Raw genomic sequence first — 17060 nt, 5'->3', positions numbered from 1 at the left:
CTGTGGGAGGAAACCGGAGCACCTGGAGGAAACCCACACAGACACGGGGAGAACGTGCAAACTCCACACAGACAGTGACCCAAGCCGGGAATCAAACCCGGGTCCCTGGCGCTGTGAAGCAGCATGCTAACCACTGTGCTACCATGCCGCCCACATGTGCCTCCAGAGGCACAGCAATGCGATTGACTCTCAGCTGCCCTTGGGCAACTAGGAATGGGCAATAAATGCTGATGTGGACTTGCCGGCGTTGGACTGGGGTAAACACAGTAAGGTGTCTAACAACACCAGGTTAAAGTCCAACAGGTTTATTTGGTAGCAAACATGGCGTTTGCTACCAAATAAACCTGTTGGACTTTAACCTGGTGTTGTTAGACTCCTTACAATAAATGCTGGCCAGCCAGCGACACCCATGTCCCAAAAAACAAAATGAATAAAAAAATATGGACCCTTTGCAATCCAGCAATGTCCATGCTCTCAGCAGGGAACTGAGAAAAGAATTAGAGAAAGTAAACACACAGTAGCTCTGAGTGAAGGAAGAGATTGATGTGTGTGGGTTTAAATCCATGTTTGTTGATGCGTGCGTGTATAAGTTTGTGCGTATCAGCGGGGACAGTAAAATGAAACCTATATGTGACCTCTTGCGTTCAACTGCCCAGTTGAATAGCCATCTCCGGCACATTTTATAACTGATAAATGTGATTTTTTAAAAAAAATCACACCATTTCTTTAATTCCTGCACAATCTTTCTCCTCAATTGCTCACAGCAGTGTCCAGGAGATTAATCTTTAATTTGTGGAAACTCCAAGCCAATCTTGGACAGTTGGCAACTCTATTTTGAAAATGGTAGTGAATGTTAACTAAAGTAAATCGAAGGATACCAATTTCAGATGTATTTCTTTATTAACGATAATGAGGTCTGTCTTTGTGCAGTACACCAGTTGCTAATAATGTTTGAAATCTTTAAGTGATACACTCCCAGCAAACTGCAGTGCATATTATATCTCCTGCTTTAAAATTCTGCTGCTGATTATAAGTTTATTTCAGTCAGTGGACTGTGACCACATTTAAATTTGTTTAACAAGCATATTTGTTTTAAAGGAGGTGGCAGGTAATGAATGCGAGGCGTCCAAAACATACCGTCACAAAAGTGTGATTATTCAGTTTGTAATAACAAATTATTCTGCTTTCTTTCGTGAATTGCCGCAAATGTATTTTAAATTGGTTTCCGTTTGTGTCATCAGCACATATCGATCAAAAGCGTTCCCAATTCATTTTCAGTGAACGCAAAGGTCCGAGGCTACGGAGCAGATGAGGGATTTGCAGATAATTTGTGTTGATTACATTTCGGAAGGCAGTGACCAGTAATATAGCAGATATTGGTGGAATTACAAACAACAGCAATACACTAAGGGGTGGAAAAATCAAACTACAGTCACTCCTTCAGTGGCCACATCTATTTGCCTTGTTAGAATGAATACTCCAGCACTTTGTATAATGCTGGAATAGGGGACTGACGGCTGATTAAGGTAGTCTGCTGTGGCTCGTGTCTTAATCAGCTCCACATCCATTATCCTTGCACAGGGCACATTGGAACATTCATTCTAACTGTTAGTTACGTCAGAATTTAATTTGATTTTCCATTAAGTTGTAACATTTCAGCTTATTCGAGGAATGCAAGATTCTACCAAGCATTGTTGCCTGTTCTTGTGGCTACTCTGCTAATGCCTTTCATTCATATGCTAGTACACACCAATGGCGGAGGAAGGCACGGATGGAGGTTGCAAATTTTCAGCTACATGGGTGCATTTTAGAGAAGGCAATGGGGCAACAGAGATCTCACCTAGCTGGAGTGCCAGCAAGAACCTTGTGTTGCCTCTTTTTTCGAAATGGCCTGCCGAATTAAGTGCCAAACAGCCACCTAACTCCAGGGGGAGGGTAGGGGGCAGCACGGGCTGGGGTTCTCCCTCAGCGGGCTGGTTAGCTCAGTGCCAGACATTGGCAACAATGGGCGCCCACTCTGCCAACCTTGTTTTTGAGTGCCACTTGGAAACCAGCACCGCCCCCCCCCCCCCACCCCCTGCCTCCCCGCCGCCCCATCCCACCCCCCAGGCCATTATCACAAGGACTTTAACCTGGTGTTCAAAAATGTGCAGGTTAGGTTGATTGGCCATGCTAAAATTGCCCTTAGTATCCTGGGATGCGTAGGTTAGAGGGATTAGTTGGTAAATATGTAGGGATATGGGGGTAGGGCCTGGGTGGGACTGTGGTCGGTGCAGACTCGATGGGCAGAATGGCCTCTTTCTGTACTGTAGGGTTTCTAAGATTTCTAAGGCTGCAATGGTAGAGGGATTAAAACAGTAAAACGAAACACAGCCTGAAGTTAGAATCATAGAATCCCTGCAATGCAGAAGGAGGCCATTTGGTCCACTGAGCTTGCACCGGCAACAATCCCACCCAGGCCCTATCCCCGTTACCCCACGTATTTACTCTCCTAATCCCCCTGACACCAAGGGGCAATTTAGCATGGCCAATCAATTTATCCCACACATCTTTGGAGTGAGAGAGAACACCGGAGCACCCAGAGGACTGTTATTGATTACAGTCATGATGTGGAGATGCCGGCATTGGACTGGGGTGAACACAGTAAGAGTTTTAACAACACCAGGTTAAAGTCCAACAGGTTGGACATTTCCACTCCATCTGACGAAGGAGCAGCGCTCCGAAAGCTAATGGTGTTTGCTACCAAATAAACCTGTTGGACTTTCAACTGGTGTTGTTAAAACTCTTACATTGATTACAGTTACCAGGGCACCTAAACAGTAAGACAGGGAGAACATGCAAACTCCACACAGACAGTCACCCGAGGCCGAAATTGAACCTCAGTCCCTGGTGCTGTGAAGCAGCAGTGCTATCCACTCTGCCACTGTGCTGTCCGAGTTAAATGTAAATTCCAGAGAGACCCGTCTTACACTGTCACCTTGCATCAGTGCCCCTAAATCTCGCTCTGTAAAACCTTTTCATTTCACACACAAAACACCCAGCTTAAATTTATTTGATAAACATTACAGCAATATTATCATTGCACGTGCTTATGCAAGATGCCATCGAGTCTTATGGCTAATTTATCCATCTACCCTTAGTAAACAGCATTCATACCCCATCAGGAGCCTAAGCAATCAGATCACAGATGCTACGAAGAACCAGATTATCACACTGCATCAAATTTTTCATTGCCATGATTGCCAAATATATGTTGCATTTATCAAGGTTTTCCAGTAGCCTACATGCTTATAAATTTAACCTGGCTTCTAGTCAAGGCCAGTTAGTGTCACCTCACAGTAGCAATCAAAATTAGCATGCAAGCTATGTCATAGAAGATTACAATCCAATAAAACTGTGTCCTCTGGCACTGCTGAAATATTTCCGAAGATTAATGATCTGAAATGTTACACTGCAATATATTATATGAAACTTCAAGGGGGAAAGAATGGGATTTTTTTTTATTCCTTCCCAAATCCCTGCCTGAAAGCTGTCAGAGGGTAATAATCAGCATGGAAGCTATCATCAGTCTTGTTAGTTCATGGTTTCCATTAGGAATTTCTTTGACTCAGCCTTCAGAGGGCAGGTCAGCCAAGAAACCCTGGGGATCTGCCCTGTAGGACAAGACTAACACAACCTAAACCCTTTTGGAGCTGACTACATTGTCTTTCCTTGGCACTGGTTTAAACGCATCCATCAAATGAATTTTAAAATATCACTGCTTGCAAGAAATTCTGTTATGTCGTGCGAGTGTGGCAAAACAATTACCAAGCCAATGAGTCAAACACAACTCCGGCCTTTGCATATCTTCAAATAGTTAATTAACTGCCAAGATTAAGAGGTACTTCACAGTTCACGAGGATTTTAGTAAAATATAATGGCAGACGTTTAATTCTTGTACAATGACCACTTGAACTGTGAAAAACAGCCTGCGGTGCAATTAGCAAACTTTGTCCTGCCAAATTTGGGTTGTGTGTGGAAAGGGGATTTTGGAGCTACATCACTCCAAGGGGAAGTATTAATGGCTGCACGTCTTCAACTAGTGGAGGGAGCAATTTGTGCTGATGAATTAGAAGCATCATACAACATTTAAACGTGTTGGCTTCAGGGCGATTTTCCCCGGCACCTGTGTATTAAATCTATTCAGTGACTGTTATTGATTACAGTTACCAGGGCACCTAAACAGTAAGACATTGTTTGCTTTTATCAGTCATTATTGGCATCCAAGTTACAGGGTGCGTTAACTGAAACGTATTGGCCTGTTTTTAATACCCACATTAATTAAAATAATACAGAGCATGAATGCAAAGCCCCAAAATGTATAACATTCTCACTAACTTTTATTTTCATTTTTGGTGGCGTTTTCTCTGGATCTCACAGCTGGGATCTTTCATACCACATACAACACCTGGTGCTCAAAGGGAAAGTGGACAATCCACTTTGAGGCCACTATCAGTACAATTCTGAAACTGCTGGAAAGAAAGACATCACAGCAGTCCATTCTCTCTCTGTCTCTCTCTCTCTCTCTGTCTGACCTTTCACACAACTTAATGGGTAAATGTACTGCCTGGTGTAGGTTCAGGGTCTAGTCAGGTATCTACTGAGTGGATGATCTTAACATGATGCTGTGTTTATTTATTCATGGGACATGGGCGTTGCTGGCTGGCCAGCATTTATTGCCCATCCCTAGTTGCCCTAGGGCAGCTGAGTCAACCACATTGCTGTGCCTCTGGAGTCACATGTAGGCCAGACCAGGTAAGGATGACCGATTTCCTTCCCTAATGGACATTAGTGAACCAAATAGGTTTTTCCAACAATCAATAATGGTTTCATTGTCATCAGTAGATTCTTAATTCAGATATTTTGTTAGTAATTTCAAATTCCACCATCTGCCATAGTGGGATTTGAACCCGGATTCCAGAACATTAGCTGAGCTTCTGGATTAATAGTCTAGCGACAACACCACTAGATCATCACCGGCCCTGAAGTTGATCGCAATGTTCCAGGGATACAAAAGAGGACTTCTGACTTGGGAATATTAGAAAGAGAGTAACCCCTTGAGGCCGTTCCACTATTCAAGCAGATCATATCTGAACTGTAGCTCAACTCCATTTGCACGCCTTTGCTTCATATCTCTTAACCTCACTGAACAAAAACTATTGATTGCCATCTTAAAAATTTAAATTGACACAGAATCCCCCACCTTATGGGGATTTGAGGGTTCCAGATTTTCACTACTATTTGTGCAGAGTCCCATCTGTTGCCCCAGCAACTCCTGGTTTGGAAGGGAAGGGCGGGTACTCAGTCCCTTACAAAGCCCACAAAAAAAATAAATGCCACATGTGGCAGAATCCCAGTCTATTTTCTGATACTTCCATATGTACTCTTGTCTCAGCAGGAGTAAGCTGAGAATTTCAGCCCTGTTATTGAATGTCAGCACATCATCTCAAACACTGAGGGGAAACACCCTCCCATTTCTGAATGGGTCTAGTGTGATGGTACTGTGCCTTTAAGAAATGTATTTGAGTCATGTTCTGTTCAGGATTTATTTTTAACAGTTTGTTCTAATACCGGTGCTGCTGGGCCTATAGCTGGTAGCCTCTGCTGCTACTGCGGCGGCATAATTGGTCCTAATTGCTATAATTAAGCTGTGGCTCAGGAGGGTAAGGGGGAGAGCGGGAGGGCAATAGTTATTGGGGACTCGTTAGTTAGAGGGATAGATAGGAGGTTCTGTGGCAGCAAAAGAGACTCGAGGATGGTATGCTGCCTACCGGATGCCAGGGTCCGTGACGTCTCGGACCGTGTCTTCCGGATTCTAAAGGGGGAGGGGAAACAGTCACAAGTCGTGGTACATATTGGTACCAACGACATAGGTAAGAGAAGGGACGGCGATTTAAAACAGGAATTTCGGGAGCTGGGCTGGAAGCTGAGAGCCAAGACAAAACATGTGGTCACCTCTGGTACGTTACCGGTGCCACGTGATAGCGAGTTGAGGAACAGGGAGAGAGTGCAGTTAAACATGTGGTTGCAGGGATGATGTAGGAGGGAGGGTTTCAGATACATGGATAATTGGAACACATTCTGGGGAAGGTGGGACCTGTACAAACAGGACGGGGTGCACCTGAACCAGAGGGGCACCAATATCCTGGGAGGGAAATTTGATATGGCTCTTCAGGGGGGTTTAAACTAATTTGTCAGGGGAGTGGGAAAAGGAGTTGTAGTCCAGAAGTCAATGTTGAGGGTGGTGAGGTATTGGGGAAGGTATCAAGGTCAAGGGTGGGTACCAGTAGACAGGAAGGTGGGTTGAAGTGTGTCTACTTGAATGCAAGGAGCATCCGGAACAAGGTAGATGAACTTGGGGCGTGGATTGGTACTTGGGACTACAATGTTGTGGCCATTACGGAGACGTGGGTAGAACAAGGACAGGAATGGTTGTTGGAAGTTCCGGGGTATAGATGTTTCAGTAAGTGTAGGGAAGCTGGTAAAAGAGGTGGAGGAGTAGCATTGTTAATCAAGGATAGTTTAACGGCTGCGGAAAGGCACTTCGAGGGGGATCTGCACACTGAGGTAATATGGGCTGAAGTTAGAAATAGGAAAGGAGCGGTCACGTTGTTAGGAGTTTACTATAGGCCCCCAAATAGTAATAGAGATGTGGAGGAAGAAATTGCTAAGCAGATTATGGATATGTGTGGGGGTCACAGGGTAGTTGTCATGGGGGACTTTAACTTTCCAAATATTGATTGGAACCTTTGTAGGTCAAATAGTTCGGATGGGGCAGTTTTTGTGCAGTGTGTGCAGGAGCGCTTCCTGACACAATATGTGGATAGGCCGACAAGAGGTGAGGCCACATTGGATTTGGTACTGGGAAATGAACCGGGCCAAGTGTTAGATTTGGTTGTGGGAGAGCACTTTGGAGATAGTGACCACAATTCGGTGTCTTTTGTTATTGCAATGGAGAGGGATAGGGCTGTACGGCAGGGCAAGGTTTACAATTGGGGGAGAGGTAATTATGATGCGATTAGGCAAGAATTAGGGGGCATAAGATGGGAACAGAAACTGTCAGGGAAAGGCACTAATGAAAAGTGGAACGTTTTCAAGGAACAAATACTGGGTGTCCTTGATAGGTATGTCCCTGTCAGGCAGGGAGGAAATGGCCGAGTGAGGGAACCATGGTTCACGAAAGAGGTGGAATGTCTTGTGAAAAGGAAGAGGGAAGCTTATGTAGGGATGAGGAAACAAGGTTCAGATGGCTCGATTGAGGGTTACAAGTTTGCAAGGAATGAGCTGACAAAGGGGCTTAGGAGAGCTAGAAGGGGACATGAGAAGTCCTTGGCGGGTCGGATCAAGGAAAACCCCAAGGCTTTTTACTCTTATGTGAGGAATAAAAGAATGACCAGGGTGAGGTTAGGGCCGGTCAAGGACAGTAGTGGGAACTTGTGTATGGAGTCAGTAGAGATAGGCGAGGTGATGAATGAATACTTTTCTTCAGTGTTCGCCAAGGAGAGGGGCCATGTTTTTGAGGAAGAGAAGATGTTACAGGCTAATAGGCTGGAGGAAATAGATGTTCGGAGGGAGGATGAACTGGCAGTTTTGAATAAACTGAAGGTCGATAAGTCCCCTGGGCCTGATGAAATGTATCCTAGGATTCTTTGGGAGGCAAGGGATGAGATTGCAGAGCCTTTGGCTTTGATCTTTGGGTCTTCACTGTCCATGGGCATGGTGCCAGAGGACTGGAGAGTGGCGAATGTTGTTCCTCTGTTTAAGAAAGGGATAGAAATGACCCTGATAATTATAGACCGGTTAGTCTTACTTCGGTGGTTGGTAAATTGATGGAAAAGGTCCTTAGGGATGGGATTTACGACCATTTAGAAAGATGCGGATTAATCCGGGATAGTCAGCACGGATTCGTGAAGGGCAAGTCACCCAGCCTCACAAATTTGATTGAATTTTTTGAGGATGTAACTAAGTGTGTTGATGAAGGTAGGGCAGTTGATGTCATATACATGGATTTTAGTAAGGCGTTTGATAAGGTCCCCCATGGTTGGCTTATGATGAAAGTAAGGCGGTGTGGGATAGAGGGAAAGTTGGCCGATTGGATAGGTAACTGGCTATCTGATTGAAGACAGAGGGTGGTGGTGGATGGAAAATTTTCGGACTGGAGGCAGGTTGCTAGCGGAGTGCCGCAGGGATCAGTGCTTGGTCCTCTGCTCTTTGTGATTTTTATTAATGACTTAGAGGAGGGGGCTGAAGGGTGGATCAGTAAATTTGCTGATGACACCAAGATTGGTGGAGTAGTGGATGAGGTGGAGGGAAGTTGTAGGCTGCAAAGAGACATAGATAGGATGCAAAGCTGGGCTGAAAAATGGCAAATGCAGTTTAACCCTGATAAATGTGAGGTGATTCATTTTGGTAGGACTAATTTAAATGTGGATTACAGGGTCAAAGGTAGGGTTCTGAAGAATGTGGAGGAACAGAGGGATCTTGGGGTCCATATCCACAGATCTCTAAAGGTTGCCACTCAAGTGGATAGAGCTGTGAAGAAGGCCTATAGTGTGTTAGCTTTTATTAACAGGGGGTTGGAGTTTAAGAGCCGTGGGGTTATGCTGCAAATGTACAGGACCTTGGTGAGACCACATTTGGAATATTGTGTGCAGTTCTGGTCACCTCACTATAAGAAGGATGTGGAAGCGCTGGAAAGAGTGCAGAGGAGATTTACCAGGATGCTGCCTGGTTTGGAGGGTAGGTCTTATGAGGAAAGGTTGAGGGAGCTAGGGCTGTTCTCTCTGGAGCTGAGGAGGCTGAGGGGAGACTTAATAGAGGTTTATAAAATGATGAAAGGGATAGATAGAGTGAACGTTCAAAGACTATTTCCTCGGGTGGATGGAGCTATTACAAGGGGGCACAACTATAGGGTTCATGGTGGGAGATATAGGAAGGATATCAAAGGTAGGTTCTTTACGCAGAGAGTGGTTGGGGTGTGGAATGGACTGCCTGCAGTGATAGTGGAGTCAGACACTTTAGGAACATTTAAGCGGTTATTGGATAGGCACATGGAGCACACCAGGATGATAGGGAGTGGGATAGCTTGATCTTGGTTTCAGATAAAGCTCGGCACAACATCATGGGCCGAAGGGCCTGTTCTGTGCTGTACTGTTCTATGTTCTATAATGTTTGTTTTAATCTAGACTAATGTTGTTCTGTTGTTTTGAGTGTTTCCCCCTGGGGTTTTGCAGAGTAGGACTTGATTAAGTTGGTTGACAGAAAAATCAGGTGATTAGGCTTACACAGAGGTATCAAATCAGATGCTGCTTGGAATTGTTAGTGTCCAGTGCCTCTCTTTCTCTCTCTGGATTTGGAACTGGAATCTGTCAGGAAATAAGTCTCTGTCTATGATATTCCGTTGTTTGGGGGTAGATCTATCTCTGGAGGTTGCTGTATGAGGGTCAGAAGACAGGTGTCTGTCTGGATTTCTGTTCAGACGTGTTAAAAGGCTGGAAAGCTAGCATCCACATGAGCTATCTGTTTTTTGTGCTAAGTGGTTCTGAAAAAGGATGTTTATCTATTGGGATATTGCTTGCATTTGAACTATATAGATAGCTAGCTGTTAATTATAACTTGTCATGTTTAAATAGGTAAAAGTTATGTTAATTTTTGTTATATTCTCACTGCGTTCTTAAATTTTATTTTCATAAAAGCTTCAGTGGGTCAACTGAATCATACCTGGAGCACAATAATTTATGCTTACCCTAATGCCAAGATAAAAGCTGGGACCTTTACCCAGAGGGTGGTGATGGTCTGGAATGTGCTGCCTCAGAGGGTGGTGAAGGGGGGTTGCCTCACATCCTTTTAAAAAGTATCGGAATAAGCACTTGACACATCATATCATTCAAGGCCACGGGCCTAGTGCTGGCAGATGGGATTAGGTGGGAGTTCAGATGTTTCCAATGTGTCAGTGCAGACTTGATGGGCCGAATGGCCTCTTCTGCATTGTATGATTCTAGCGTGGTGATACATTTTGGTAGGAAGCACAAGGGAGCAGGACCAAATATGTGCATGTACGTATATGTACACAAATTGCTGAAAGCAGCATGGTAGGTTGGAAAAGTGTTTACTAAGGCACAGGGGATCTTTTAGCGATATAGAACATAGAACATAGAACATTACAGCGCAGTACAGGCCCTTCGGCCCTCGATGTTGCGCCGACCAGTGGTACCAATCTAAAGCCCCTCTAATCTGCACTATTCCAATATCATCCATATGTTTATCCAATAACCACTTGAACGCTCTCAACATTGACGAGTCCACCACTGCTGCAGGCAGGGCATTCCACGCCCTTACTACTCTCTGAGTAAAGAACCTACCTCTAACATCTGTCCTCTATCTCTCACCCCTCAATTTAAAGCTATGTCCCCTTGTGCTAGCCAACACCATCCGAGGAAAAAGGCTCTCACTATCCACCCTATCTAATCCTCTGATCATCTTGTATGCCTCTGTTAAGTCACCTCTTAACCTTCTTCTCTCTAACGAAAACAGCCTCAAGCCCCTCAGCCTTTCCTCATACGATTTTCCCACCATACCAGGCAACGTCCTGGTAAATCTCCTCTGCACCTTTCCAACACTTCCACATCTTTCCTATAATACGGCGACCAGAACTGTACGCAATACTCCAAATGCGGCCGCACCAGAGTTTTGTACAGTTGCAGCATTACCTCCTGGCTCCGAAACTCAATCCCTCTACCAATAAAAGCTAACACACCGTACGCCTTCTTAACAACCCTATCAACCTGGGTGCCAACTTTCAGGGATCTATGCACATGGACACCCAGATCCCTCTGTTCATCCACACTACCAAGTATCTTACCATTAGCCCAGTACTCTGTATTCCTGTTACTCCTTCCAAAGTGAATCACCTCACACTTTTCCGCATTAAACTCCATTTGCCACCTCTCAGCCCAGCTCTGCAGCTTAACTATGTCCCTCTGTAACCTGCCACTTCCCTCCGCACTGTCTACAACTCCACCGACTTTAGTGTCATCCGCAAATTTACTAATCCATCCTTCCACGCCTTCATCCAAGTCATTAATAAAAATGACAAACAGCAGTGGACCCAAAACAGATCCTTGCGGTACACCACTAGTAACTGAACTCCAGGATGAATATTTCCCATCAACCACCACCCTTTGTTTTCTTACAGCTAGCCAATTCCTGATCCAAACCACTAAATCACCCTCAATCCCATGTGTCCGTATTTTCTGCAAAAGCTTCCCATGGGGAACCTTATCAAACGCTTTGCTGAAATCCATATACACCACACCAACCGCTTTATCCTCATCCACCTCTTTGGTCACCTTCTCAAAGAACTCAATAAGGTTTGTGAGGCACGACCTACCCTTCACAAAACCGTGCTGATTATCCCTAATCAAATTAGGGATATACAATATACTTAGGGGCAACAAAGTTCTGGTAAACCTTTTATAAAATACTGGTTCTACCTCAACTGGAGTATTGTGTCCAGTTCCGTGTACCATACTTCAGGAAAGATGTGAAAGCATTTGTAATGATTTTAGTCAGGCCATAGGGATTGGCCTATTGGAGTATGAACTCACTGATTAAGGATCCAATTGCTGGGCCAATCAGGGAAATTTTTCCTTGTACTTAACTGGGAGTGTCAGTTCCTCTGACACCCCTGGAGATAGACTGCTACCTGAAAGCACTCTGTGTACTGCTATTAGAGTTTGTAAATAAAGGGATTTTGGTAAAGGGACTTCTAGCTCCGAAGACTTATTACAGCATTAGAGAAGGTGTGGAAAAAAAATTTAAGAGAATGGTTCCAGGGTTGTGAGACTTCAGTTTATGGGGATTGACTGGAGAAGATGGAGCTGTTCTCCTCAGAGAAGAAATAGTTGAGAGGACATTTGTCCGCGATTTTCGAAATCCTGAGGGCACTGGACAGAAACTGTTCCCATTGGCGGAAGGGTCGCGAACCAGAGGACTTGATTTAATGTGATTGGCAAAAGAACTAGAGGTGACATGAGGAAAAAAGTTTTTGTGTAGTGAGTGGTTAGGATCAGGAATGCACTGCCAAAGAGAGTGGTGGAAACAGATTCATTCATGCGATTCCAAAGGGAATTGGATGAGCACCTGTAGAGCAAATAATTGCAGGACTACAAGGAAAGGTAGGAGAGTGGAATGAGGTGGTTGGCTCTTATAGAAAACCATGCCTCGTCACCAGTGACAATTCTTGGAATCCATTGGACTTCATATGACAGATCAAAGTCAGAAACTACTCCTATCACATTCATGATTTAACCTTAAATTACTCAATGTTTTGACAAAATTTGCATTTTAAGATAGCTGCTACATTATGCTTGCAAGAGACTGTAAGTCTATCAACTGATCTGGTACATTTTTCATGAACACGTGAGTCAGTTTTGGCCTTATCGGAGCAAGTTACGCATGTCCCAGGGAATCATTTTTAAAGGCAGGCAGATAATTGTTATGGAATATTTGCGACCTGATATTCTTCAACAACTTTACCACAAATACATGGGCATAGATGGGATGAGAAGACTCACAAGAGAGGCAGTCTATTGGTCTGGTATGAACAGTAATATTAAAGTTGTCATCAAGAAGTGTGAGGTATGTCAAGAGAACCTGCCAAGTAAGCATAAAGAATCACTCATTCACATAAAGATCCTCCCACCCTTGGTCCAAAGGCACATCCAACCTCTTTCATGTCCATGACACTGACTTTATTGTCGACTACTTTACCAAGTACCTCATTATTTGATAATTGCATAATAAGTCAAGCACACTCTATTTTCAGTTTATTTGGTGTGCCTCTAGAGATTATTATGGACAATTTGTTGGTGTGAGAAGTGGGCTATTGATCACACTACTACTCTTTGCTGTAGATCTAACGGCCTTGCGGCATGAATGATTTGCACAGTGAAATCCCTAATTCTCAGCTGTAGACAGACCAAGCAAGATCTACACATTGCAATGTTACATCTGAGAGTAACGCCATTTAAGTGCAACTGTCCGATCGCTGGCAGAGCTCATGTTTGACAGACCAGTGGATACTAATCTCCCTATTCTTATTCATTCTATTCAGTCAGAGAATAGACAGCAACTTTGGTCATCTGCTCTTGCAGTTTTAAATGTGCACAATAAAAATGGAAGCACAGAATTGCCAACTTTATAGTTGGGACAACATGATCACATCCAGCATCCCAAAGAAGGTATGTGGCGATCAGCTGAGGTGACACGAATGTGTTCTGAACCAAGATCCGTTTAAGTCATTACACACAAAAGTGCAACAATGAAGTATAACCGAGGACAAATCAGATTAATTCCAGCTTCCCAACTACTGTGCAGTCCTATTGCATCTAGGTCAAAATCCCAAATGCAACCAAGAATGACAATCCCACAGATCACTGTGAGCAGTTAAAGAAACCTCCAGGCAAGGTTACCATCACAAGATCTGGATATATCAGTGGATACCTCCAACAAAAACAGAAAATGCTGGAAAATCTCAGCAGGTCTGTCAGCATCAGTGGAGAGAGAATACAGCCAACATTTTGAGTCTGGATGACAGATTGGCATCCCTACCACAAACCATTCAATCCCTCCACCATTGATGAACAGTAGTAATATTGCATACCAATTATAAGACACACTGCAGGAACTCACCAAGGTTCCTTAGGCAGCACCTTCCAAACCCAAGACCACTACCACCTGGAAGGACAAGGACAGCAGTCACATAGGAACACCAACACCTGAAAAAACTCACCATCCTGACTTGGAAATATATCACCGTCCCTTTACTGTTGCTGGGTCAAAATCCTGGAACTTCCTCCCTAAAAGCACTGTGGATGTATCTATAGCACGGAGACTGCATCAGTTCAAGAAGGCAGCTCACCACAACCTTCTCGAAGGCAAGTAAGGATGGGTGATAAGTGCAGGTCTTGCCAGCGACACTTGAATCTCATAAAGGAATAACATTTTAAAAAATAGGCTGTTTTGCATGCACTTCTCAAGTTCTGAAGCTCCACCTTGTGGCAAGAGTACTGCAACTGCAGAATGTCTTTCAGGAAAGTCTTACCCCAGTAATAAAAATATTGACATAATTGTGTAAAAATCCGTTCCTGCAGTCCTGGACAGGTAGCCCTGAGGCACATCCAGTTCCAATGAGACCGGGGAAGGGGCTTGGAATTTTGACTGTTGTGTTATCAACAGAGACGCTCTGCTAACTGTTTTAAAATGTAAGGGAACGCAATTTAACTGAGGCAACAGGGAGCGGAGGAGGGTTAGATGAGAAGTATGGCATGTGAGACCAACAGTGGCTAATAGTTTTATGTTCAGCTCTTGGTTCCACACTCAGATAAGTATCTTTTAGTAGTGGCTTGCAGAGGTCCCTTTAAGCACCTTCAGTTCACTGCCATATGGACTTCATTTTCCTGGATGTCACTAGGTCAGTACCTACTAGATTTCATATTTGCGGATGCAAAGGACCTGATTTTGGGCATGGGCACTGAATAGCTTTCTTTGCCTACACCAATGTGGCAGGTAGCACCTTTTCATTTTGCAGTGATTACATGTTCTTACTGAACTGGAAGTTTAGGTGTCCAATTCGCATCTCAAAAGCAAGCAAGATTTTTAACGTAGCACAGATAGAGGATAGGTAGGTTTTAGATCATGAAGTACATATGTGTGCCAATGCAAGGTTAAGAAATTCTTGAGCCCTAAGCCAGAAACATGGTTGGGCTCGTTCCATGACTGCTTAGAAGCTGATTGATACAAATGAGCACGAAAAACTTGCCTTTAATCAACAAATATGGCATTTTTAAACTCATACATTAATGTTGTGGCAACCCCCCTGTCCATGAAAAAAATGAATCAGTTTTAAAAGGCTTTAATTCTTTCTGTCTACCTTGAAACCTCACTGATAAAAATGAGAGCACTCATAATTGGAAGTAGCCTTTTGACTTGGGTTTTGGGAGGAAGGAGAAAGATAGTGGGAATAAAAACTGCATGCACTGTTTGATGGGATGTGACGAGGGTTTTTTTATGTTTATTTATTAGTGTCACAAGTAGGCTTACATTAACACTACAATTAAGTTACTGTGAAAATCCCCTAGTCGCCACACTCCGGTGCCTGTTCGGGTACACTGAGGGAGAATTTAACATGGCGAATGCACCTAATCGGCATGTCTTTTGGACTGTGGGAGGAAACCAGAGCACCCGGAGGAAACCCATGCAGACATGGGGAGAACGTGCAATCTCTGCTCAGACAGTCACCCAAGCCGAGAATCGAAGCTGTGGGGCAGCACTGCTTGCCATCGTGCAGCAGTGATGATCTGATATTTATTAGTGACTTGGATGAAAGAATGCAGAGTTATATATCTAAGTTTTCAGATGACATTAAGTTAGGAGAATAAAGCAGAGATATAAATAGATTAAATGCATGGATAAAACTATGGCGAATAGAATTCAATGTGGGCAAGTGTGAGGTCATGCACATCAGGACAAGGAAAAATATCAGGACATTTTCTAAATAGTGAGAAACCACAACCATTTGAGGAACAAAGATTTGGGTATCCGAGTACACGAATTCTTTTAAAGCCAGCAAACAGGTTAGAAAAGTCACCAAAAATGGTCTTTATTTTTCAGGAGGGCTGTAATGCAAACTTTTGGAAGTTATGCTTTATTTGCACAGTATATTTGTACAGTATTGTGTTCAGTTCTGGAACCACAACTCAGGAGGGACACATCTGCCTTGAAGGGGGCGTAGCAGTGTAAATTCACCAACATAAGCTGTCGGTTTAGAGCATCAAATTATGAAGACAGGTTATGTATACAGATGGCTTACATTCCTTGAGTATAGAAGACTGAGGGGTGATCTGATTGAGGCATTTAAAATGTTAAAAAGGTTTGGCATGGTAGATATTGTAAAACTACTTCCTCTGGTGAAGAGATCAAGAACAATATTGAAGTTAGAGGAACATTGCTAGATTCACTGTAGTAGTAGAAATCTGATATTTTCCCCTTACAGGGTTGTGGATGGTAGAGGAATTGAAGATTTTAAGACTGAGATCGGGAGCAAAGGTATGCAGTTTCCCCATTATCTGATTGATTTGAATGATTGAATAGGCTTGAGGAGCTGAATGGCTGGCTCACATTCCTAAGTTGAGTTGATCATATATTATCCCAAGTTAGTCCACTTAATCAGCATTAACATAGGGACATAAGAGCAGGGAGCAAGGGGGAAAACAGGTTTCTGAATATATGGCTCATAAAATATGCGTAAAACAATATATTGCTCTTCTCTTAAACATTTGCTACATGGACATATGGCACAGGAACAAGCCATTCGGCCTAACCAATCCTTGCTGCAGTTTATGCATTCAGAGGTGCTCAAGTCTTTTTGCTTTGTATTTGGCAAAAGTTATTTTAGTTTTGGGATTTTTTTCTGAATGCCCTTGTTCCCATTTATTACTTTAGTTAATTTTGTTCTTTTTATATATTAATAGATAGAGAATGTTAGGCTTATGTGTTCGGTGTTAAGGCTGATTTGGACTTCCTGAAATAAATTGTACAGTCTCATTATGAAACCCATAAAAGGGAAATGCTACATGTGGCAGAGTTAAGGGAAAACGGGGGGGGCGGCGGGGAGGGGGGGGGGAGCGCGGAGAACTCTTCAGAATTAAATGCAGGCTGAAATTTTCTTATGAGGCTGTGCCAAAATGATATCTTTTGTACTTTGTTGTGCTCCAAATAAATTGGATTAGAATTAATTTTGCTGCATTGAATTGGTCATTTTGTGTGTTTTTTGGGGTGAGAGAAAGGCAAGACTTCAATAATGAGCGGGGAGAGTATTAGAAAAGCGTATTATAATTAAGGGACTACCTGAGAATAATATTTTAAATATTAAAAAAATTAAATAACTAAATCAGAGATGGCAGTGCAGGCGATGTGTTGAAACATAGAAACTAGAAGCAGGAGTTGGCCATTTGGCCCTT

This window comes from Mustelus asterias, chromosome 5 (genome assembly GCF_964213995.1).
Source record: "Mustelus asterias chromosome 5, sMusAst1.hap1.1, whole genome shotgun sequence".
NCBI lineage: Eukaryota > Metazoa > Chordata > Chondrichthyes > Carcharhiniformes > Triakidae > Mustelus > Mustelus asterias.
Note: the sequence above shows the minus strand (reverse complement) of the source record.